Below are 22,059 nucleotides of genomic sequence, written 5' to 3' on the forward strand. Positions count from 1 at the left end.
ATACAGCATTCAATCCACTTTCTGATATGTTACTGACTTAAACTATGTTGAATGCTTTAGCCACAACGTTTGAGATGCAAGTGTTAAAGTTTATTTTCAAAACATTCTTTTTCATGTTGATTCATATCTTCCTATGTTGGATTATAAGTTCTTCATTGTTTTGAGTATTTTCATCCTACCCACACATATCGTGCACGATACGCAGACCGTGCTACCCATGAGCACACACACTGAGGTATTCCATACATAATTATGTTACTATACGGTGAGGTTATGTTTACACTAAAACGTATACATAGTGTGTTTATGATTATGACACTAATAACCAACTGCCATATAGCACCTGAATTGTCTAAATGTATAGTAAAATAATAGTAAATGCTGCAATACTGAAGTTATTTAAACTCAAGTTATCTACAAGTTACGGTAGCTTATTACAGTGTAGTGTAATTGATAGAAATGTTGTAATTGTAAATTATAATTATATGTTCAACACCAATCGCGCAAGTGTGCGTGCGTGTGTCCAGAGCTTCTAAAACAATCACTGTAAGTATCTACAGCTGAAATAAATTCCTTTGTTTTTATAGTTATCATCTTTTCTCATGTGTTGTAATATATAAATTTCCGCGCATCATATCTACGTTAAACATGACACACGACAGAGTTGATATCTGTGTCAGCAGTCAGGGGACCTGGGTTATACAATAGGTGGAGTGCTGGATTTAACACTATACAGCATAGCAACATTATCTCACCTGGCATTCAACCCTCGTAGAGTTGTTCACTACATCATAGAGCTTTACGGTTTATGAAGTTCGTCATATCTCATTATTGTAGACACATCTTTAAATTGTGAACTTTATAATCTTAGAATCACAACTTACTGAGTTGCTAATGACAATATACAAAAATCTTTATAGTTCAGGCTAGTTTAAATGGTAAAAAAATGTATTTATTTTATTATTGTTGATAATAAATAACGATAAGAATCTATTTCGTTGGTTGTAAAGAATATGATTTGAAAATTTCCCATCCATGTATATGACTACTCATGTACTCATATTTTTCATTCTGTTCCTTGACGTTCATGCACAAAACCTTAAGTTGGCGTCAACTATTTTATACTGAAGTACACGTTTGTATCCCAGATATTTCCAAACTGTTTTAGTATTTCATTAATTTTTGTTCTCTCGTCATAATCACCCATTTGTATAAGCAATTTAACTATAACCTAACTGTCTTATACGTAATTATTAAAATAATAAAAATTATTTCTTTTAGGAAATATCCGATAAATTTATTCAATATTTACAAGTCAAGAGGTACTTTATAAAACATAATGCGTTATTTGTCAGTTCAAATGTTTTAAGCTCCATTTTGAAAATCCTGGCAGGAGGTTTTAAGATTTAATAATTACTTGTAGGGTCCTTATTGGAGATTAAATGGCATTAAAAAACTAGAACGTGTTTTTAAATGAATTATACACTAAAATGATACCAGATTAATAAAATAACGCCATACATACGACATAGGTGATTCATCATCTTGTACTTACGAATGTATTTTTATTATTGGCCGATGTTTTGTGACGTCTTTGGATGCAATTAAAGTAATAGAAACTCCAAAAGCTATTTAGTATTAAATACATACATTAGGATGGAGTTAAAATAAGTATAATACGAATATAATCAATTTTCATTCAATTACTAAGTACCTTGATACTTAGCTTTCAAATTGTGCCCTAAATATATTATTATATAGAGGTTTTCAGAATGCTCCGTTTCTACTGACAATGCTAATAAAAGTAAAACGTTTTAACTTTACAATTACAGTAGCCTATAATAAAATTATAGGTTGCAAATATCAGTAGCAAGATATCTTGCTATGAATAAGATAGCAAATTTTGTTTTGTTTGGTGTAACAAAGATAGAGAAGTAGTGTAGCGTTTGATGGATATCGTAATATTTAACGTAGCTGTCGTACGATGGTAATTATGTACCTGATGAGACAATGAGACTACCACTTCTCCTATATATATAGGTGTCTCTGATGTCGAAACGATGTAAATGTTTCGTTTTGAGCTTTTTCGTCGTCGACTTTCTTTGGATTTCATCAGACGAACATGACTCCAGATTCCAGGAGTCAAGTCTGAGACAGCGTCAGATACAAGACGCTGCTATAAATGGAAGGGGAACTGGAGCTAAATTCAAAATTTAACAAAATGTTTAGCTACATTACTGGTAAATTATCACTAGCTATTCATCGATTAATAGTATAGTAGTTTCGTGTAAACGGTACCAAAAAGTACTTTATAAGTCCATTATTATACATCATAATGAACTTTGTACTTGATGTACAGAGAGGAATTAGGAAACGAAACAAATTGCTTGCGTTATTTGCTGACAGTATGAGAACTAAGTCTCGTGTGTTAGAAGCTCTGTACTCAGCGTAGCACACTGTACCGCACGGTGAGAAGCTCTGTACTCAGCGTAGCACTCTGTACCGCACGGTGAGCGGTGACGCTTCGTGCGAGGGAAGCCCAAATTAGAAGACTGATTGCGCTGTACTAAGTGGGTAGCATTGGCGATGGATGAAAGAGGCGTAACTGTAAAATTGTATGTGTGAGTGTGTATTGTTGTATGAATGTTAGAAATTTTAAAAAACCCCATGACGTTTGCCATACAATGTAAATATTGTCTTCGCAATAAAATAGATTTGATTTGTTTTGGAAGGGAGGACTGGAGCACGAAGTAAGCCAACATTGATCAGTCGGACAGAACGGGAGAACTAAGTATGTTAGAAGCTCTGTACTCAGCGTGGCACACTGTACCGCACGGTGAGAAGCTATGTACTCATCGTAGCACACTGTACCGCACGGTGAGAAGCTCTGTACGGAGCGTAGCACACTGTACCACACGGTGAGCGGTATGAGCTTCGTGCGAGGGAAGGGAGGACTGGAGCACGAAGTAAGCCAACATTGATCAGTCGGCCAGAACGGGACCGCAGCACGTTCTATAAGGTCAACGAATTACATCAGCTGATACGGCCACGTTCCAGGTCGTGCCTGACGAATTTATGGACCGGTCTCGAGCTATGAATCACCGGCCGTCTGGCGGTTGTTCTCGGGAGACTGTGCAAATACTCGTACGTTGTGTCAACAAACAAGAAACTGTGTTCTGCAAATATAAATTGGGTTGGTAACAATAGAAACTTTTAGTGTAATGAACGATTGCAAATTGCAGAAATGCAACTAATCGTGCACTTTTATTTTTTCATGATTAATTGTGGGAACTTATTACCTGCGTACTGAATCGCATTTATTGTACAAGTTCTGGGTCTGTATACTACAGAAAGTATTGTAAAGGCAAAGGTCTCACTAGATCTAGCGTACAAAGTGCTATCCGACGACTAGATCTCTAACTACCATTACGCGACCTACAGGACTGTGTTGATTGGCTAACAACACTACCGTTTTACTAATTATCTCTACGTATCTCATCAAACAGATTTTAAACGCTGGAAAACCTTTTCTTCTCGTCTCTAGTTGTCTAAATCTGGCTATTGATATTGATCAGCTGATGCGTTACGTAATCGTAACTTCATTACTAAACTTGTGTAGTGTTCAATAAAATAATGTTTTGAAATTATTTGTCCCCTTTACGCAATGTAAACGAAATCTCAGACTTTGTTTGGCTGTTTAGGCACAGCTGTGATAAAGACTGCAGTTTCACAGTTTTGGAATTCTGGCACGAATCCGTTGCAAGTACTGCATCATTAGTCAGAAATCATTGTATCATTAAATCAGAATAACTGTAAATGTAAATTCTGTAAAATAACAGTTTAGTTAACAACAATAATAATAATAATAATAGTTTTATTGCTTTAGAACATGTACATGTTATAGCAATTGTCAAAGAAGAAAATAAGCTAAAATTTTTGATTCATACATGGCATCTAGGTTACTTTCATACATACAATTTATTCCATCCATCCTACTGCTCATTTATTCGAATTTCCCACTCTAGCACCAGCGTCAGTCAGCCAATTATGTGGTCACCCAAACATGTGCCATGAACTCGTCTGTATTGTAAAAAGCTTCTGATAGCAATGCAGCTTTCAGACGAGTTTTAAATGTCTTAGGCATTGCGGCACTTTTTATGAAATTTGGCAGTTTGTTGACAAACTGAGCTCCTGCCTGAGAAGGCAAACGCTCATGTACTACCGTCCTGTGTCTCCCAGTTCGGTAGTTGTCCCTGCCTCTAGTCTCATATGAGTGTATATCACTACCTCTGATGAGATTGCATTTTGACTTGAAAAACATAGACTAGAATGTAGAGGCAGGGTAATGTCAACAGTCTTTTTTTAAATTTCTGAATGCTGGTCTGCAAGACTCTCTCCATTGTAGTTTTGCAATAGTTCGAACGGCTTTTTTTTGGAGTGTAAACACTCTAGAGAAATGTATATTTGGATATTTGGATACTATTTGAAACAAACGTGGATACTAGATTATTTTTCATCAACTGAACTTACAATTTTTAGAATTAAATAACGACTTCTATAGCTTAACAACTCATATCTCTGCCTGCTTTTAGAAATTTCTCAAATTAAATACAGACTTCATCTTGAAGAGTGTCGTGGTGATTAACGCTATCATTATCTTTTAATGTTAGTGTTTACAGTAGTGTAGTCGCTTTCTGTAAACAAGAGGAACCTAACCTCAAAAAGTATCTTTCAGGCTTCTATAAATATTACAAATAACCTCGCCACATATTTAGATATAAAATTCGCACAATGGTTTATTACCTAAGCGTGTTTAGTGAATAACTGTGTCCCAAACTTTTGTAACTCGAAAAGACTAATGCGTTTCCGATACGGTATTTAACTGTGGTAAATTCAACGCCATGTCTGAATAAGAGTAGCGGTCTCTGTTTATTATCATGCCCAGTGACCTCGCCTGACACCCCATAACCTCGACAGTAACTACCGTCAACTCGCGCCGCTCTGATGATACGCATTCAGAGCTACGCCTGGTGGGGAGATGGATGAACATAGAGAAATGTGGCAGCTGTTTTTAGATTTGATCATTTGTATTAGAAATGTGTGTGTCGTGTTTAATCAACTAAATCTAAATTGCTGGTGCCTGATATTTTGATATGCTCACGTCTATCTTTCAGTCGATCTTTTACCAATTTCGGCACTTGGTCGCGAGGTCTCAATACTTCCAAAAAGTGTTTAATTCTTATAAGGTTTTACCTAAATATACGTATTTATGATACTGCACAAATAATGGCTGTGTTTGATACTCACTTTGGTCTATTAATTGAATTTTTCGTAACCTTAATACAGCGATGTGAAAAGTCGTCGTACAATGTTTTTCAGTTCGTTAAAATTTCCATATTGTTTCAGTAGAAGCAAATAACTGCTGTTTTTGTCATAGCAAACTGCTGTAAATTTGACAGTAGGATTATGTTGAGTTATTACGTTAAAAAATTAAACTGTAACAGCCCAGTGAAGTCATAAGACACAGTGGTTTGTACAGTATTTAACTCGGGATGTGGTGCTCGTCTTTTAAAATATAGAGTATTGAGGGTTAAAATAGCTAGTACGAGTATATCAATGGTTTAACCCTTAACAGCTCGATGTAGCCATGTACGAGGCGAGGCAGACCTCCCGTCCGCTATGTATAGCAACTGAAACCCCCCCCATACTTTGACCCCAAAGAATTCGGGAAGATCACCTTTTTACACCCAAATATGGCACTTTGTCATTGAAAGATTTGTAAATGTAAAGTTAGATCGAGTCGTACCTTATTTTAAAGGTGTCTTACCAAAGTTGTACGGTTTCACAGTTATTTTTACTCGTATTATGTTAAAAAAATTTAGCAAATCCAAATGTTTATTTATGGTTATTAAAGAAGTACTATTTCTAAAAATATCACTTTTCAACACATTCCAATTTTATATAGTTCAAATTTAGGATATTTCAAATTGGTAAATCCTAAAAAAATAGCAAGGTAAGACTTTCATTACACCTATCAATAACTCTATTTAAAACTAATTAAAAAAAATTTAAAGTTAGGCAACATCTTAGATGGTTGAGCAATAGCGCCATCACTTTCAGAGTACTGTCTGAAAATTCACATCATCTGAGCTTATGAAATTTATTAATTTCAACTACGTCTTTAGAATATCACTCGAAAACATTTTATGTAGGAAAATGTTTAGGAGCGTTACTAGCTAGATGGATATATGAGTACTTCTTGTTGCCAGCGGCAGAGTAGCAAGTGAAACTTTTAATGATCGCTACTTTTGGGAAAAAATCTTACCAGCAGCTTGCTTGTTAGTTGTTACATATAGGAGAAGGATACACGGAAACGGTTGAAACCTTTATTTAGATGAGGCCGATCCTCTTTTAGGCTTTATTCTACTCGTCCTTATAGCTCAGTTGACGATCAATTAATTTCTTAGGGAAAAATGTTTCTATTGTTTTCAAGAAAACTCAGGCTGTGTGCTTATACAATGAGCATTGGATCTCAGTTTGTGGACTACATTGAATTATTTGATAAGGATATATCCATGTGTCATTTCAATCACATTAGTTCCAAGCCAGAGGAACAATAAACTCTTTTCGGATCTAGACGACCATCTCCTTTCTTAGGAAACACGTTTCTACTGTTTAAAAAAAACTCAGGATGTGTGAGATCAATGAACATTGGATCTCAGTTTGTGGACTACATTGAATTATTTGATAAGGATATATCCATGTGTCATTTCAATCACATTAGTTCCAAGCCAGAGGAACAATAAACTCTTTTCGGATCTAGACGACCATCTCCTTTCTTAGGGAAACACGTTTCTACTGTTTAAAAAAAACTCAGGATGTGTGAGGTACAATGAACAGTGGATCTCAGTTTGTGGACTACATTGAATTATTTGATAAGGATATATCCATGTGTCATTTCAATCACATTAGTTCCAAGCCAGAGGAACAATAAACTCTTTTCGGATCTTGACGACCATCTCCTTTCTTAGGGAAACACGTTTCTACTGTTAAAAAAAACTCAGGATGTGTGAGATCAATGAACATTGGATCTCAGTTTGTGGACTACATTGAATTATTTGATAAGGATATATCCATGTGTCATTTCAATCACATTAGTTCCAAGCCAGAGGAACAATAAACTCTTTTCGGATCTTGACGACCATCTCCTTTCTTAGGGAAACACGTTTAAACTCAGGGACTACATTGAGTACAATGAACATTGGATCTCAGTTTGTGGACTACATTGAATTATTTGATAAGGATATATCCATGTGTCATATCAATCACATTAGTTCCAAGCCAGAGGAACAATAAACTCTTTTCGGATCTAATAAACGTCTTATAAAGTATATTAGTAATCAAGTTTAACATCTATATTAATATTTTAGTTTGTCAATGATACTACTCAGGCTTACGCGAGTGATATTGTTAACAACACTATTTACTTAAAATGTACCTGTTTAACATATTTGGACTAAAAGTCCATAGCGAGACCAAACATCTAAATATTTAATTGTATTAGGTTATCGTCACGATGAGAGCTCTCTACGAGATTTAGATTGTATTTATTTGCATTGCCGTTACATTTTTGTTTATTTTATTTGATGATTTTTATTGGCGTAAACTGTAGTATTTATTAACTTGTACTATGGTGATAAAAAAATAAAGTAGTGACAGATTGCATGAATAAACAAATGGGATAACGCGTTAAGCTGTACGTAAAGGGGGGAAAACTGGAATTGGTGTTGTGTTTATGGGTGATATTGCATATTTAATTATTTAATTTGAAGAATTTGCATTATTAGTGCTCACTTACTGAATGAATGTACCTTTAGCACTGCTTAACAAATCCTTTTCAAACAGTACATGACCTCAAATAAATAAACGTATCACTAATAGTAAATGAATATAATTTTTAAATATTTATAAAAGAAAATTATACATTAGAGACTGTTACAGCCATCTCCTTAAGAGCCGGTTGTTCTGGCGGCCATTTTGATTTTAGCTGCATAAGAACAAAGCTGAATTTAATACACAATTAGCCCTTATTTTTACTCGTCGAATCATGGGAGATGTCTCATTTTAAAGATAAGATCCACTGCTTTTTAGATAATTTATTGGTTGTGGAGGAAGAATTTCAAATCTTCTTGTACTGACTGTACTTCATCGTACGCAGAAATGCTATAAAGCATTTGAATACGTATTCGTTGTATATTTAAGACATCAACCATAAATCTACGACCCAAATAAAGGACGTTAATATTTTTGAGGATTAATCCACTGCTTTTTAGATAATTTATTGGTTGTGGAGGAAGAATTTCAAATCTTCCTGTACTGTACTTCATCGTACGCAGAAATGCCATAAAGCATTTGAATACGTGTTCGTTGTATATTTAAGACATCAACCATAAATCTACGATCCAAATAAAGGACGTTAATATTTTTGAGGATTAATCCAATGCTTTTTAGATAATTTATTGGTTGTGCAGGAAGAATTTCAAATCTTCTTGTACTGTACTTCATCGTACGCAGAAATGCTATAAAGCATTTAAATAAGTATTCGTTGTATATTTAAGACTATTTAAGATATTTAATATTTTTGAGGATTAACATTGCTCTTATGGAGTAATTCTCAGGGAAGATGGTTTCACTGCAGCCTTAAGTTGACGTTCCCCTAAATGTCAGAACATTTCAGTGATACTTGCTTTCATTCCTTTTGTAACCGGTGAACATGCTTGCAGTTCTCGTAGTGCTATAGAGAAGCGCTACTCTTGTGTAAGTACCCGCTGCACTAATGTATGCAGAAAGTGAGCGAGCACTAGATGATGCAGTGGGCTGTGACAGACAGGTGAAAGTGACTGACGATTGATCGACCAAGTGTACCAACCTTCCCGCTCTGTTTCAATTGTTGCAAATACGGTACCAGGGGGAAAATAGACACTGAACAATGTGACGATGCGTTTCTATCATGAGCGAAGACTGTGACAGCCAACCAGTGGGAACCTAGGTATAAACAAAAAACGCCAATAAAGAAATTACATTATGTTTTCTCTTTGTAGAGTTAGTGGGTGTAAACCGCCTTTAAGTAAGCGTAGTCATATAGTTTGATTATTATACCTTCTGAGTTGGTGAAATCAATTCTTGGGATAAAGGTATTGTAAATTTTAAAATCATCATAGTAGTACTTTAAGGTAACTTCCCTGATGAAAGAAAAAAGTATAAACAAATATTCTTTACTGCTACAAAAGGAATTACAGGCATTTCAATTAGGAATCTTAGGCAATTTAGTAGTCAGTGCTAAATAAAAATGGCTGAAGATAAAAATGTGAAATTTTTGTAGTAGTATGTATATCAGTTATATTTCTTCAAAAAGTGACATGTTTTTATTTATTCATAAAAAGGAAATTATATTTTTAATACAAAAATCATATCTCAAAAACGTTATCTTTAAGAGCTGTGCTCAAAATTAACAAAACAATAAGCACAAACAATATTATATGGAAAATGCATCCTCATACGTACTGACTTAACTTCAATAGATAGCTATGAAATATTTCCTTACGATTGAAACATGGCTATTTAGTCTTTTTTCTTTCACATGTGTATTTGACGTATTTTGTACTTAATCGTAATTTATAGTGTAAACCGTTTTATCCCGAGTCCCTTTAGTGATAAGCCGAAACGCTAACCACTCAGCTACTAGAGGTGTCTGGCTCTCATATACTGTTTTACCTGAAATGTAGCAACAACACATAACAAGTAATAAGATAATTGTTAATTAAGGAAATTAAGGATGTCAGCAATTTTCGTTGCCTGAATCTTTACTACAGTAAACAACAGATCCTCATATATGCATGGCACGTCCTGGACGCGCCACTTAGTATATTAACTTTCCAAACGGAAAAATAACATATTATCGTGCGCATAATCGGTCCACTCTCTTATTATTACTACGATCATACCATTAGCCATGTTCTGGTAATTCACTGCATCAACGTCCTCTGTACTTTCTACGTTGTGCAACTCGCTTTAACGAGGGAAATGCAGTAAAGTAGCCGCAGTTGAAGGTGTAATGTTGAGGAACAAGAGGCTATGGGAGGAAGTTTCTCATGCTAAGCTCTAACTAGATTAATGACACACATAGTTATGCGGTTCTCACCATCCCGGGTTACATCAGCCTTTGTCCAGTGAAAGTGCGGCGGACGGCGTGGCTCATCATGCTTCACTTCCCGGGCACGGTCAACGGCCGGCCTTACTGTGGGGATTATGTGAGAGATCCCAGCGCCTTGTGATGGTTGGTGCGGTAACCCAGTCGGGAGGATCATTCTTGTGTTTGGCGAGTGCTCGGAAATGATCTTATCGTTGATTCGATTTTACCGACACAAGTTGTTATAAGTCTTACCGATTATCAATTAAAGAGACCATTGGTTTTACAAAAGCTTCAGCTAAACGGACATAAAACCTCTGACTTACCAAGGATATTGTTGAATTATGGGTAAAGGATGAATGTTCTTCAGTTATCCATTTGGGGTCTCTCCTTGAGACAGATCAATAAACAATGGTAACCAAGAATGTTCTACAGTTTTTAAGGTGATGTAGTTGGTTTGAGGTTGAAATTTGTTTTTGAATTTGTAAACAGACGGCCTTTATAGACCTTGTATGAAGATAGGATTTTTTTATTTTTCCACAAGGAGCTATAAGAATTTGAGGCATAATTTTGGGACATTTTATAACCACGATCAAAGAACAATTATTGAAGGTAAGGGTGTAAATATTTTTTAATATCTTCATAAAATATAATTGGAGAGAATAATGTTTTTATTTATTAAACGTTTAATTATCTTCAAGGTAAATGTGTGACAAAACAATAATTATATTTTTTAAAGGTATAAATAAATAAAATATATGTCAGTGTCTCTTGCATCCTGTATACTTAATTGGGAAAATTACTGTATAAATGCCTCAATTAAATGCCTTCTACTAATAAATGGAAAGTCCTTTTTCAACATATTTCCTACTCTTTTACCCTTTTCCTTCTATTTTTTCCTTTTGGAGGAATAAAAAAAGTCTTCAACACAGGTACCTTCAAAGGCTACGAATTTAAAATAGAAGAAATCAAAACAATCCAACAAGAAATTGATTACACCATATCAACAATAAACGTAACCACGGTCTTTAACGGTATTGGTGGGTTGCTAAATTAAAATTTTCAATACAGAATAGAATGCTTTTGTAATCGAGTCATAAAGATGGCAAGAGCATGTATGACTTTCTGCCACATGTTTTCACTTTGAATGATGTTAAGCAAATTTGATTTACTTGATTTATATACACGATTTATCGGGGGTTATTATGTTTTAACCAAAATAATAATTCTCATCACACAATTGCTTTAAAAAACAAATTATAAAAGTATTGGCAGAACACTAGATCAAATCAAATCCTTAAATTCTTGACAATAATTCCAATTGTCAATTGACACGCTCTGATCCGTTTCCAGCGGCAAGTTCCGCTTTCTCGGAACACTAAATAATATAATGTTTATTATTATCACTTGTAAAGGAGTATCGTTCTCTTATTAGCCTTACTGTGCCCATCACTTATAAATTAACGATCTGTGTGAATCACCACTTACCAATCATAAAAATAAGGAAAAGGATTCGATGTACCGTGAAGTGAAAGGTCCGAGAACGTAATTAAGAATTTGAACATGCTATAACACAAAAAGAAGTTTAGACTTTTTACAACCACTTAATTCGTATAAAATAACACATCGATGCGACGAAACAATATTCGTATATTTTGTGTGAGTGTGTGTACTATAATATCCATATATGTTTTGAAAGCGCCCACAGGATGCAAGAGGTACACTAAAACTTATTAAAATATAAACAAAATCACTTATTTGTTTATTATTTTATGTATATTTGATGGCTTCTAATAGCAACAATTAACACTTTATTTGAGACCTAGCCGGAGAGGTCAAGGTACAATGCCCATTGTTGTAATGCAAATTTGCAAATGGGCAATTGGCCCATAAAACCGTTTAGTATAATAAGTGAAAATGTATGTGGTGTAGGAAGGAATCCATTACAAAAAATAAAAAAGCGAAATAGGTAACCTGGCGTGATTGGTAGTTCTAACACTTTAGAAAACAAAATTTTTGCTAACTCGTTAAATTATCACGTGTTTTTTTAGTATGCTGTCTAATTGGTCTGCCATGTATTATCACATTTTGAAGTCCATCAGCAAGTACTGCGCATAATAGAGTGGTAGGTCACGTATTCTTCGGGTTCAATATATTTGGGCGGGAAACTGTTTATCTTCAGACTAATGTATTTTTCTAATATCGTTATTTGATTGTTCAACTTTAAAAATCATAGTGTGGAGTTTCGAAGTGTTTGGATCGTACTATTTGCAGTACGACTGTAATATCAGGATCGAACTTTATGTTATTATATCGCAGGGACTAAGTTCCAATATAGGTTGATTGAAAATTTGATTCAGAAATCAAATAAAATTTCCCGTAATGCCGCGTGATTTAATGGCATAATTTCCTGGAACTGATGGGAACGGGAAGTTGTCAGCGCACATCCCTGTTCCTGACGCACCTGATCGGTGCTGATTCCATTTGTAGCAAATAAATATCCTGATAGCTTTCATTATAACGAGTGCAACTCAAAGTGCGAAAACATTGACAGAAAATGGGAAGTTGTGACAAAACATGAAGGGGACAAGAGATTGTGGAATGTTGGCATGACAGTGCTCTGATAGCGAACCAGTGGAACACAAATACCGTGCTGGAGAGCGGAACACAAAGTTACATGCATAATTACCATACCACCCCTCTACAGTTGACCTACATGCGGCTAAGTTGCTTAGCTACACCACTATACCCTAGTTGTGGAAACATTGATATTACACACCCTGCTGTTTGTACCCTTTATCTCTTGGGTTGAGGGCGACAAATCCTCTTGACGGTAGTGTAGAGTTTCATAAACAGGTTTCTTATAATAAATCAGTTTTATTATGATGCCATGCGCATTTTTTTGTTTGCTGTGTCCACACAGCATGAATAAATAATAATATAGTCTCTACGCCATTTACATAAAGCTTACGGAACTAGCGAGTAATATTTAGTACCACCAATACTTCCTACTCTTATATCCTGTATTGGCATTTAATCCCTAATGAAAACCAAACAAGTCCTGAACCTCGATTCTAACACCGCCATAAAGGTTGAGAGAGGGCGTGTTTTTTCGCTCGTTTCCTCAATGCGCAATTTAAAAGGGTGAAAACAGCACAAAGAATCGAGCCTATTGAAACCGCGTTGCTTTTATTTCACCGTAAATTTCCGGTTAATATTTATTTTGCTAAGTGTGGAACCAGTTGCAATCGCAGAAGAAAATATTATTTCTAATTAAAATTCTTTATAAAAAATCCCCAAATATTTGCATCTAACGGAGTTCAGCTTATTCTTCTATACGTAATTGAATGGTACAAAATGAAACGAAGTAATATAGAAATACAACACGTACCTGTGTTTGCTTCTGTCAATAATTTACTCGTATTAATATGTTCTCAATGTTATGTAACACCTAGATACAAATTGATTAAAGAAATAACTTTGTCCTTTTACAAAAGTTCAAATCAAATCAAATCAGTTTTATTGCAGCGACAATAGTACATTGTATAGCAAACGTCACAGATTTTAATCTAAGATTTCTTACATTCATACTACTAAATTCTCATTCACACATACAATTTTACACTTATGTACCTTTCATCCTTCGCCAATATATCCCACTTTAAACATCAGAATCAGTCGTGTAATTGGGCGGTCTCCCAGTTAAATGCTAAAAACTCCCCTGCAAGTTAACTTTTCCTGCTATCGATCTCAGTGTTTATTGACCATCGATGCATTTGTTTCAAAGGATAACCAACTATATTATAGCGGATACAAAGAAGTAATGGGTAGTTAATATTAATATAAAACTTTATAAATTTTCGGCACCATCGGCTATGGAAATTTTATTCCAATTTTCAAAAATTTTGATTGCTAAATACGATTTTGATTGTGTGCCATTGTGTGAGTTTTGAAACACACGAAACTTAATTATATGAATTTCCATTGTTTGAAATGTTTTCGTAAGGAACCATAATACTCCCCGGATGTAAACATACAGTAGGCCATACATATAACTACCTATTGCTCTATTAAAGAAAAGAAAATAATTAAATTTTTAGTAGCAATACTTTATACGCAATTAACAGTGAATTAATTGATACATTTAAATATAGCAAGGAAATTACACAGCAGATGGATTATACGGACATGTTGAGATCTGGGAGATAATTTCTGAGGTCCGACGGTAGGTCTGCGCCACGTAATTTTCGTTGTTACCGTTCAAATATTTCCTACCTGACCTCTCATTCCACGGATGGTAGTTCGAGTGCTTACTTCGGCCGTGCCTTATTTTATAGCATTTGTGTATGAGTACAGAGGTGAAATTATGGCCACATGGCCATTTCTTACATTTAATACACCTAAAAAAAAAAGAAATCCACTACTAAATACATAACTCCAGTCAACAACAATGAATCAACATAAATGTGGCATAACATAAATAATTTAAAAAATAAAATAAAAACTAAAACACTTTTATTTTACATAATAACATAACTATATATTGTGAATAACCTATACGCTCAGTCCATTCATTCTACGCCATAAATCTCGGCAAAGGCGGTCATCCGACTTAAATAGGGGGTTTTTAAAGCTAAATTGAATAATCTTATCAATAAATTTCCTTTTTATTTCTTCCCCATACATAGGAAAGGTATTGTGACGATTTAAAATTTATTTTTGTGTAAAAGTACTGGTTTTGTGACGTCGAGTCAAACGTGTGTTCCGTGAAGATGCCCTACAGTTCTTTTAGATGTAAACATAAACATTCGAAACAGATTGAAACTCAGGGGGAAAAGATTTTTTATAGAGTCTGATAGTTTAAAAATAGAAAAATACGTTTGTTTAGTAATTTTATACTATGTATAATATAAAAAATATATAATATAGATTAATAATCAAATACTTTGTAATAGCGGCACTATCCTAATTTAATTCCAATAAAGATTGATCCAGAAAAAGTAACAATCCGGATGCTGGAACTCAAAACCGGATCTCTCATTTACCGGGCGTGAAACGGTCAAATACAAAATAAGTGAATTATAAAAAGGAAGATCTGTAGTGTAGTGATATCGTGCTCGCCCAAAAAGTGGGATATTCCGGTTCAGCCCAGGCGGAACAATTACATTTGTGATTAAATATTTATTGAAATTAATAATCATGTCTAATCAATAAAATATGAAAACTCTTGACACTATGTATTCATTTATTGCTCGTTACAAAAATATACGTTGGTCTCGAAGCCATCTCAGCGTGGCGTGGCGGCGGTGGCAATAATAAGCAAGATGGAAAATTTAATTACGTCTTTTTTGAGTTGTGCATTCGGTGTGAGAGGTCCGCCACCGCCACTTGACAGTAATTGGCGGCCGAGGATTGATGGTCCTTCTTCTTGGTGGCTGCTAATTATCGATTATTTGATATCGTAATTAACGTTTGTCTTGTACGTAATCATGTGGTAAACAATATACGTTATTGGTAATCAGTGTTAATATGTTATAATTACACACATGACATTGCATTGGTCAGTTTAGTTACTAATCCAGTCACTTCTATTTCGGTTATTATTATTAAATTGAATTATATTTTTTTTCATTTTAGGTAAGGGATCTATATTAAAAAAAGTGTTTAGGTCTCTAAAGCTATATAATTATATAAATTTCTGGTACCAATCGAAAGCTCTTTCATTCTAGATGAGCCTTTTTAGGATTTGAAATACACCTGGATGTAGGGCTTTTTCCTCATTAGCTTCCAAAGATCCAAAGATCCAATGTTCATCTTATGAGAGTATTTCGTTCAGTTTAAAACAACTAATTACTAATCAACAAAAATGTTGCTCAGACAGTTGTACTGAATAGTACACTACAAACTTAGTATCACCTGGCCGGTTATAATACTGTTATAATACTCACTAACCAACTTTATCAGTTTACTACAATCCTTTGTGATGGTCTAACTCGTAGCTTTGGTATCAATTTACAATAACGTGACCATGGAAAGGTATGTTCATTTTTTGTTCCTGAAAACTACAATTTTTCCTGAAAACAATAGTGAAGAAAAAATTCGTCGGCAACGAAAATCAAAGGAGTTACGATTTTTTGAAATCCTCTGAAAACTCTGTTTTTGACAGTACCTCTGGCAACACTATCCATATTTGACAGTTTGGTATTACTCCGCGGCTCTCTCAAATAAAGAAGGGACGCCATTTTGAACTATTTTGTTCCTCCGTGTCTATTCTTAACCTCCTAGTTCAGTAGTGGTAATGGCACACCTTTGTGTTGGATGTTCATTAAGGTAAGTGATAAGTTACTGAAATGATGCTGACTAGTACGTTAATCCTGTCAACGATGCCTGCCCGCTGCGCAGTGCTGCGCACTGCTTGCTCTTTTAGAAAAAAAAAAAAATTAACTCGAGCTTGCAAAAGTCGAATCCCAGATCACGTGATGCCCCTGCTCCTTAACGCAATAATGCCCGAAAGGCATCAATATAATACAATAATATACTTTCCCCCAGTTTATATGCACCTGTGATAATAATACTTGGCTATAAATGCCCAACCCATGAAAAAAGTCCATTTTCCATGGTCACGCTATTGTAAATAAATACCGTAGCTTTTAATGTTATGGCCTTATATTTTTTCGTAATCGCTTTCCCATGTAAACTCAGAATAATCATCCTTATAATTGACTGAGCTTAAGGGATGACTATCGTGGTGCTGGAAAATGTTCATTTCTTTCTGCCTGTCTGTCTGTCTGTCCATACGATATCTCGAAAACGAACTAACCTATTGGCTTGAAATTCGGGATGGTTTCATTTCTATATGAGGAACACTGAATTCGATGATGGTATATGTCATTCCAGGGATTTGGCTGAGCGTTAGCGAATATTTTTACATTGATCTTGTGGGTATTCATGATGGCATTGAGAATAAATAAAATTGTATACTATCTCAATACACCCATAACAGAGTTAAAAGTGTGACATTAACAAATGTTGCCTTACTATCCCAACACATACATCATCACTTTATAGCGACTTGGTGTGTAGACTTTTATTATTTAAACACTGATATGAAACACAATTTAATGAAACCACCTGAATGCTACATGTGACAAGATACGTCGAGAACGATTTAATATGTAAACTTTACACTTTGGATGAAACTTCGAGTTTTGTTATGCGTGTTTTTCGTGTCAACTTCGGTTTCAATTGGAAATCACATTGAAGTTCAAATTGACATCAATTGATATAAATCCTCTCCAATCTTGTGTGTGCGTTCTTTTTTGGCTTTTGCACGTTTATACCAAAGCTTATTTGCCTGTAGTCAAGAAAGATATGTGTGGTGAATATGCATACCTTAAATAATTTTCTATTTATCGAGAGAACAGTACACAAGAAAAATAACAATTCTTTCCTCTTTGTTTGATTTATCTAATTAATAATCTACAAACAGACATGTTTTGAACAGTCAATTTTAAAATTGAAATCTATTCAAATATTAATAATTAATACAAACATATATATATATTATATTATATGGTTTTATAGTAACTTGAGTGAATATTGATCCAAAACACGAGTGCCTCAGTAATGCACTAATAATTATAACGAAATTGTATGCGTTACGCAGATTTATACGCGACTGGATTTAAAACGCAGTTGCTTACGAGAATATTGTGTACACAGCCAGTTACACGGATTGGCTTGTTTAGAGAACGACGTCAACAAATATTATTTTGGAATACAGAATAGGCTTTTTCTGACGTCATCACAATTCCTGTAACGTGTGGCGACCCCAGAACAAATAGCAGGCCTTCCTCCATGCCCAGAAAATACATGAAAATGTTTTTTCTTGTCATTTTGGCCGGAGTTACAGCCCGGAAGAAAACAAACAAAACTGCGTACACCGAATGGAACATTGCCTCGTCTCAAAAATTGGTATACCAAAGAAATTTCTCGGGAGAATCCACTCTAAATTGTATACTCCAATTAATTTAGCCTGTCTTTCAGCTGATAATTTCAACAAATAGATTTGGTGGTTATGATAACATCATGAAATGCAGTTTACTAAATCAACAAGCCACTTGATTTAGCCTCCAGTCGTAATATTGATTTTAATTAGTAAAATGTAATAAGACCAGTGAACGTACTAGTAATCTTTACCTAGTCTCAAAAATTGGCCTACCCAAGAAATTTCTCGGAAGAATCCACTCTAAATTGTAAATTGTATGCTCCAATTAATTTAGCCTGTCTTTCAGCTGATAATTTCAAGAAATTGATTTGATGGCACTGATAATATCATGAAATTCAGTGTAATAAATCAAAAAACCATTTGATTCAGTATCTAGTCGTATTATTCAGTTTAATTAGTAAAATGTAATAAGACCAGTGACCTTTGCTTCGTCTCAAAAATTTGCCTATCCATGAAATTTCTCGGGAGGATCCACTCTAAATTGTAAGCTCTAAAGGTATAAGCTCCAATTAATTTAGCCTGCCTTTCAGCTGATAATTTCAACAAATTGATTTGACGGTAATGATAATATCATGAAATACAGTTTACTAAATTAACAAGTCACTTGATTCAGCCTCCAGTCGTATTATTCAGTCTAATTAGTAAACGTTCAATAAGCCCTACTAATAACCTTTGAAAATTGGAGTATCGGCTATATCTGATTATAATAACTGAGAATCATTGATATCATAGAAACAGACATTTGTAATATGTATTATAATAGAATTGATTCAAACTACGGTTCCGGTCCTGCCGCAGTTCCCAAGGCAAGGTTATAGTGGGCGAGAGTGAGAAGCACTGTATTGAATGGTATGTCCGCGACCGCGGCTTCGCACTAGCACAAAGCGTGAAAAATGATGTGAAAAGATCCCTTGTTCACTTTTACGCAACCCGTGCCCCACCCAACGCACCCCCACCCGCCTATCTCTCGGCGAGCCGTTTTGTCGGGAACCGCAGAGAGCTGCTTATTTAAATTCACTGCCACGAATCCCCGCAAAATGTTGAAATTATAATGCATTATTCAGAGTCCGCGGATTAAATGTGTCGCGGTCCCATTCCTGTGACAGTTACTTCTGAACGACTGCTTCTACTTATTTGTTGCGGAATTTCTTTATCCATATTTCGCTTTGTTTCTATAGTATCTTTTCAAAACAGTGTCTTTGTTCGTGAGATGCATTGTCCACCCTCTGTGTTCGTGGCTTTTATATACTTATATTATTTGAGACTGCTGCGCTGCGAGTTTTATGCGCTTAAAGGAACTGAAATGGGAATAATAATATCTTTCAATACTTTCAAATATTTTAATGGCGTAATCATCAGCACGAACTCAATGGGGGTAATAAAATAACAAATGGTGGCTTTTTATAGTTATATGGAATTTGTTGTGAGGTTTCGTAGTGGGATAATATAAATTTTATTATTTCTTGTGAGGTTTCCTCGAGGCCTCTCTCTTAACACAATCCTAGGATAATCTCGATCTGGAGCCGTGGCTCGTGAAGAATAAGCACCCTATAAATCATCGACTGTGTTTCCTATTTAAATTCGTTCATTAAATATGTAATAGAATGAGACCAATGTACTTATAAAGTAGTAAAGCAAACACGATACCAATTGGTGTGACTCACGATAGGGCAAACATGTAGGTAGGGTTGCGGCGGCCAGGTTTAGTAGTTTGTGCGTAGTTGCAAGGGTCTTCAGAGGTCAAGGGTCACTGGACAGTGATAGGCTCTATTGGCCCTTCGGAGATCACCGATACGGGTATAATCGTAAAAGTTCCTTAATACGTTTTTCATTTATATTTTTAGGAAATATAAACTGTGATCGAAGATCAATTAAAAACAAATTCTAATATATCACATTTAAGGGGTTATTCATGCCGTTAGCTCCGTGCAACATTTTTAGAGGATTACCCAAAGGAATGTTTCGCTTTCTACGCCTGGGTGCGTTTCCACCGTAATTTGTCTTTTCGATGAGAGAATTTCGAACATTTGTAATAGTATATCTTAAAGGAGAAAAAAAGTAAATTTCGAGGATTGAAATATTACCCTATTCCTAAAGTATAAAGTACCTAATATAGATGGGTGTTAAAATACCCTCTATTAAGAACATAACTCATTCAGAAAAAATATTTACATCCTTCTGTAAACAAAAGAGAAATTTAATCGTATCAGTCTATTGAGTGAGCCTTCAATTACCCTCAGCCAAATTCTATGGTTAAACCTGTATCAAAAACTAATTATTACATGTTAGAATGTTTCATGCAAAATAGATCTTTCTCGAGATATCTTGCCACATGATAAATTCACATTTTTGCTTATTCGATTCGGTTTAAATAGCAGTGTTTTTTTCCAGTGAGGTAGGATGGGTGGGCTGCTATAACGCAAGAGTGCGCTGAAATAAGATTGTTGTCACCAACTTTTAACATTGATTTCTCACTCTTAATTATTTTTCTCTCTACTCTATGATACCTGTATATGTTAATATGTCACATGTCTCTATGATTACATTCAGTTAGTTTACAAATTGATTTAAGCTTCTATTTTCTCGATGGTTTTACAATTTTACATAAGAACAATGTACACACATTTGTTAACACTCAGCAAATCCCATAGAATGACATGGTCCATCATCGAATTCAGTGTCGCCAATATTGAGATGAAATTTCATACAAAATGTCAAGTCTTTATAGTTGTATGAAATTTGTTGTGAGGTTTCTTCATGGGATAATATAAGTACTTAGTTAAATGGTATTTGAAAGTGAAAGTTATCCATTACGGGGTTTTCAATTCAAACTTGTAGACAAAGATACTTAGAAAATATTATGGAAAAATATACTGATAAAAACTGTAACTATAGGAACGCCTTTTGTATCCAGGAAGAAAAAACCACTTGGAAGAGTTTTCATAGGATAAACCCATATTGCAAGTTAAAGATGAAATTAAAACGTAATATTTTCCAAAAAGTTCTTTGTTTGAAGGTTTTTTTTTAATGAATTTTTATGAATTGGGATGAAGCCAACCAACATAATACATCGGGAACCACATTTCTTCAAAAGGAAATTAATTGAGGCAACATACATTAAATTGGCAGAACAACCAATCAGTCAACCATCAGTCGAGATTAGGCCGCTTTGGTTGCCAATTCTAAAAAAATGAACTAAAGAGAAAACCAAAAATATCAAACGGATCAGAAATTTGTAATAAACCAATGCGGAGTCACAATATGGTTTTAAGAATTCATCTCGCATGAACCAATAATAACGAAAGGGCCCATTCCTGTCCTCCTTCCTTTTTATTTCCGCCATCTTGTTTTAGTCTGCCGTCACGATTACCATTGGCTAGACCCTTTGGTCAGTCGTAGGTGGTTAGTAGACGAATGAAGACGTATTGTGACCTGTATTCCATAGTTCAGTTGTAATGATTAGTGTTTTGTATAGTTTTTTATTAAGTGCATGTTTATAGAGTTAGTGAAGTTGACAAACATGTAGGTTGTGATTCCTGACTTAGGCGTGCCACAACGCTTTGGTAAGATTTGTTTATTTTAACCTAGTTTGTAATATTATGTATTAGGTTAGTTCTTTACCTGAAGAAGAGATCAGATTGCAGATCTGGAAACGTAGTGTTACTGATTTATTGTTTCACTGAACGATGGCAAATGTCCGGAAAAATCCTGTTACCTTCATTTTCCAAAAAGTGTAACACAACATTTTGAGGATTGTAATCTACCTTCTTCTTGAGGTCTGAAAACCCCAAATACAGAAAAACCTTTCAAAAACGAAAAAGCGATGCAATAATAAATAATGACATTGATTTCCTCCCCAGTA

Source organism: Homalodisca vitripennis, chromosome 6, assembly GCF_021130785.1.
Source record: "Homalodisca vitripennis isolate AUS2020 chromosome 6, UT_GWSS_2.1, whole genome shotgun sequence".
Classification (NCBI taxonomy): Eukaryota; Metazoa; Arthropoda; class Insecta; order Hemiptera; family Cicadellidae; genus Homalodisca; species Homalodisca vitripennis.